Below are 6,000 nucleotides of genomic sequence, written 5' to 3'. Positions count from 1 at the left end.
TCAAAACCGACTAAACTGACCATTTACTTAGCCCTACATTCATATGACCAAAGAAGTAACATATAAAGGCCAAACAAATCAGACATACAAATAAAAAATTCAGACCTCTATCCTACCAACCTAATGATGTGAGTTCGATTACCGTTACTCACTCCATATTACTTTTTCTATAGGAATTTGTGCAAGCACATGCAAAACACTTAGGGTTGTTTGGTTTACTGCAAAAATAAATTGCAGCAATTCTTACAATAGCAAATATTGCATGCAATATTTATTCCATGAAATCAACTTTAAATTTGATATTTGGATAATTACAACTATATTGAAGGAGATGTACTTCCAAATATAAGTTTAGTGTTTGGTTAAAAAATAATTAGGTAAAAGCAACAAAATTCTACCATGAATGTTGTCACTGCTACTACTACTACTGCTGCCATAGAGAATACAAAGAGAAGCTAGGTGGTGTATGCTGGCCCTACTAATGGAACTGCTGCTAATCCTGTTTTGCTAGAGTAAACAAGAATAATTGACCCGCGCGTTGCTGCTACATAAGTGTGAACAAAATAAAAAATAATGGTTTAATCATTTAGTTTGGAATTTCATAATTTATGGATACAACTATTTTTTCTAAGTTGTATTACTAATAAATTAATAAGAAAGAATATAAATGTTAATAGTTTATGCATTTTATTAAAAATTTTCTCTTTAAATTTGTGGGGAAAAAAAGAAGATGTAAATATCTTAATTATTTCCCTAAATTATTGAAATTCCTCTTACATCCCCTAAATCATTATGAGTTATTTGAAAGTAATTCCCCACAGTTAGCACTTGTTTAATTTGAGAAATATTTCTTCAATTTTAACTTTTTTAGGGCGGATACCCTATTTTATACAAACACATGCTAGATATTTTTTTTTAGGGTGGGAGATGGGGATAGGATTTTAGTGTTAATGTTTGGAGTGACAAAGTGAGAAAAATTTCACCTCTCTCAGAAGTTGAAGAAGAAATTGGAAAAAGAGGCAAAACCGACATTTAGTGAGCTCAAGTTATTCAGTATGTATGGTTTAGTAGTTACTTATCCAAAACTAAAAGTTAATCTAATCATGATTAACAAATTGGATAGAATTTGTAGTAAAATAGTTCAGTAATTGCTCATCCGTAGTTAAGTACTAATCTTACCATTTTTAAACATTTCATTTAGAAATTTATCTTGAAATTTTCGGAGAAAAATACTTTGGGAGTTGTACTGTATGTGAAAGAAGCCAAAAAAATAATTGTTGAATATTTAGTTTAGAAATTTCTTTTTACTTTGTCAATAATTTTTTAAGAGTTGTACTTAAGATAACCACATCTTCAGACTCAGAATGGACAGGATAACCAATAGGCTCAAGATTGGAAGACACATGAAGGCGAGCAAGCTCGTCCTCTAAAGAATGACGGGTGGTAGGAATTTTCATCCGATGAAGAGCAGAAACGTCGAATAGAGGACGGAATTTGACCTTAACTTCATTGGATAACTCAATATCAAAGTGGGTGAAGACACGAGAGAGTATAGCCCCGAAAGGAATGAATGTGCTGGGTTCAGTGGTCATGACATCGAAAATAACATTTCCCCATTTAACATCTACATTCCCTATAATAGCATAGATAGCTCTAGTAAGCTCTTGGGAGTAGTGACTATAGGTTCCAGTTTTGGGGAAAATGTTGTAGCAAACGATACGACCGATGATTTTGGCCAAGAAGGAGGCATTAGAAGATTCTAAGGGTAGATGAAGGCCTGGTTTGGTCAAGAGTGCTTCTATAGCTGGATCATCGTAAATAACATCCTTTAAGAGGATTTCACCCCGAGAAAGACCAAGAATGATAGAAAGATCGTCGGCACAAAAAGTGATTTGACGATCTTTAACTATAGAGGAAATGAAGTGATTGTGAGGGTTGGATTTGTCGATTCTCATGTTCGCATAAAAGAGATGCACCATATGAGGATAATATGAGATGTCATTGGTACTCGAAAGAAATGGAGTCATGTGAACATGATCGAAAATATCTTGAAGCCTAAAATGTTTAAAGTCCTTAAAATTAACATATCGTCCGGGAAATGGCTTAAGTTGACAAATAGAACGATATTTAGTAAGGGCGGAATGATCTCTAAGATAATGTTCATAGGATGCAAAGTTAGAAGAGGGAGGTTGTGGAGCATGTGATGATGAGGGTTGATCCCTCCCACTTCTACGACGTTTGTGGATGTTTTTAGACATAATGGATGAAAACAGAATTGAAATATGAACACAAACCCAAAAACTCAAACCCTAGATAATGTAATAGGTGAAATTGAACTAAATTAGGGTTGAGGAGCAGGAGATATACCTAGACACGAGATAGAGACCCAAAATGGCGAAGGAGAGCAGACAAATGGCTGGAGCAGAGGATGAGAGGGAAGGGAGAACGGATTGAGCTTGGAGAAAGAGGAAGAAGAACGAAGAATTTTGGGATTTCGGTTCTCTCTAAAGGAAAGGCATTAAAGGCTAGGATTAGATCAGCTCACTGATGGGGTGGTAAAGATCGAATGCACTAATGGGTCGGGTTTTCTATGGGTCCAAAACCAAACCAAAGCCAGACAGATTCCGTAAGTCGACTGCAATTCAACTTAATATAAGTCGACTTATAGTCGACTTATGACTAAAAGATTTTTCCAGAAAGTTTAAAATAGTTAATTTTTGAATACAAAAAATGTAATATTCATTTTTATTGTATTAAAATCTTTGAATTAAATATTTTAACAATAAATTATCTCCATGATAAAATTTTAAAGAAAAATTTGACAAATTTTCACTTATAAACAAAAATTTAAAAACATTTTCAAACACAAACATGAAAACAAAATAAGACACCAAAAAAATGATATAAAAATCATTTTGGTACCCAAATCATTTTGGTACCACTAGAACTTGGGACATGACCCCTATCATTTAAATCCAAGACCCTAGGGTTATGAACCCGCTTAGGCGTATTTTGTGCACTGATACGATCAAAGCAAAAATTGTAAACGTGACCCATACGATTGCAATTTGTGCAATGTAGAGGTTTGAATGGTTTACGTTAACCGAAATGGAATGCATGTGGTTCATTTACAAAAATAGATTTTTCTTTGTAATTATTTTGCAAACGAGAATTTCTTTTCAAATCGAAACAAAATATGGCCAAATGACCAAAACGACCACAATAATCACATTTATACACATGAGCATATTTATGACTTACACTATGTGTGTGTACATGTGTATGTGATGAAGAAACTTGATGGGATGCACAATCATGAATAGGCTTATCAATTTTTGGTGCATTATGACAAAATTGAGCTAAATGGCCTTTAAGACCGCAAATAGAATATTTGTGAATTTTGTCATACATATGTGCATAGTGAATAGGTTTCTTAGAAGAATTAACATTGAACTTTGCACATAAGTCCATAAGCTTTTTATTATTAGCAATACAAGTGTTTAGTGTTGAATCTAAGGTAGATATTCGTTTTCTCATTTGATTCAACTCATCATTGTGCATACAAGCATTACTACTAGAAGTAGGATAAACAAGATTACTCATCATAGATTTCAATTTATCTACTTCTAACATAGCATCACGTTTTTCATGAAGCAAACTAGCATTTTCAATTTTCAAATTTTCATTGCATTATTTAAGAATTATATTTTCATTTGTAATAAAATTATACTTAGTAGCTAGTGTTTCATGAGTGGATTTCATATTAACATACTTACTCTTTACATCAATATAGCAATTGTGTAATTTTTCAAATTCAAGAGCAAGTTCATCAAAAGTAATAATATTATCGTTTTCGCATACCTCACTAGGGTTATCACCTAGTGGTATTGTACATGGAGATGAGACTTCTTTAGAACTCAAAGCGGGATTTTCCAACGCTTGTTGAATAGCCTCCAATTTCCCTTCATGTGCTTCAATAAGTTTCCATAAAGCGTAAGCACTATCAAAATTAGCAAATTTGTTAGAAAACGATGAGTGAAAAGCGTTAATCAAATATTCTAACAAAAGCTTATTCATGTTAAACAATTTTATCATTCTCACACCATTTGGATTTTTCCAAAATGGGAACAACATAGGCATCCACAATAATTTCCCATAAATCAAATTGATTAGATTGAACGAAAAGTTTGAATCTAATACGCCATTGAGCATAGGGAAAAATATCCAAACGAGGAGCAATATTAATAGCATATCCTAAGCAAGATGAATCATACATGTCCATAAAGATGAAATGCAAGAAGCACAATGTAATCAAAATTAGATTAGCACAAATACAATAACTTGGATCTTTAACTCAAGGCGGTTAGTCCTTAAATCAAAGAGCACCAAGCTCTGATACCAATTGTTAGACCCTAGAGGGGGGGTGATTAGGGTCTTATGCTAATCTAATCCCAATAAAATCCTAATTAAAATTATATAGATCAATATGATAATGATGAATAAAAAATACGCTAAGCAAAACACAAACACATGATATGTTTACGAGGTTCGGTCACCACGACCTACGTCCCCGCTCCTCACCTCGAGGAGATATCCAGTATCACAATCCGGTTTGGAAGCCGGAACTTCTACACACTCAGTTTACAAGATCATCAAAAACTCTCACACTACACAAACACTATGCAATCACACTCTACACACTAAGTGTAGTAACCTAGTCTGTGTCCTCCTCCTCAAGTGCTCGATTACAACCTCTCCCTAGGTTCGTCAATCGACGCCACTCCTATTGGATTCGACCCCGTCTCTCGCCTCACACTTCTCTCGGTGTACAAGTGTATTACACGTGATTCTCACAAATAAAAGTTAAATACGATGATTTGTTCTCAAATAACAAGTGAGAACACAATGAAGCTCACACTCACTAAATCACATCCCAACAACCCAATATATGATGTATGAAATGCTACAAGCTCAAATAGGGTGTGTGTGATAATATGAGTATAAACAATTTCTAACTCAATTAACAAACTAGCAATAAATGATGATATGAAAATCAAAAACAAATTTGCTAGAGAATAGAGTTAGGAAAACTTTTCTATGAACACAAAGAGAGGATGAAGAAGATTGAGGGTGAATCCCTCAATTGGCAATGTAAGCTTCCTCCTTTGTAAACAAACACCAAATCCAAACTTGAGAATAAGCAAACTTTTAAACACTTGAAAACTCTTGTTAAAAACATCTTAGTTAATGGGAAATTGTTAATGCACATGGGTATTTATAGGCTTGAAGAAACCAGCCCAAAAATCCAACCAAAACCCTTAAAAACATTAAAATAAACAAAGCTGGAAACTAGTCGTTATTGTGCCAACGGCTATATATAAGTCGACTTATCAGGTTACACAAGTCGACTTGACAAAAGGAAAAACAGATGCAGAAAGACAGTTTATAAGTCGACTTATAGTCGACTTAGTATAAGTCGACTTTCTTTTAATACCAAGTCGACTTAACAGAGGAAAACTGCATATTCCAAGCTAGTTCATAAGTCGACTTATCAGACCTGATAAGTCGACTTATGAACATGCACAGACACTGTGCATGTCCAAAATCTGACTTTTGAAGGCTCTTTAAAAATAGTAAACAATTTTCAAAAAAATGTAAAATCTTGGGAAAAGTTTATAATCATTCATACAAACATTTTGGAAAAAGAATTTTTCAATTTGCATTTATAATTTGTGAAAAACACTGTATTCTGCAAAAGCACTAAAAGACTTGTATATGAAAAACATGCGATTTTTATTTTTGACTCAAAACAAGTTTTGAAAACTTATGGAATATTTATATGGACATAATAAAAGTAATTTATGATGTAAATATAGTCCAAAACTTATTTTGCATAAAAACACTTATAGTTACGAAAATCACAAATATACATGTGTGTGTATATTTGAGCTTATAGAATCAACACACATTATATAAACCCTAAACTAATTTACCCAAGCT

This window comes from Asparagus officinalis, chromosome 5 (genome assembly GCF_001876935.1).
Source record: "Asparagus officinalis chromosome 5, Aspof.V1, whole genome shotgun sequence".
In the NCBI taxonomy this organism is placed as follows: Eukaryota; Viridiplantae; Streptophyta; class Magnoliopsida; order Asparagales; family Asparagaceae; genus Asparagus; species Asparagus officinalis.
The sequence above is the reverse complement of the archived record's forward strand: the minus strand, read 5'-3'. Positions refer to the sequence as shown.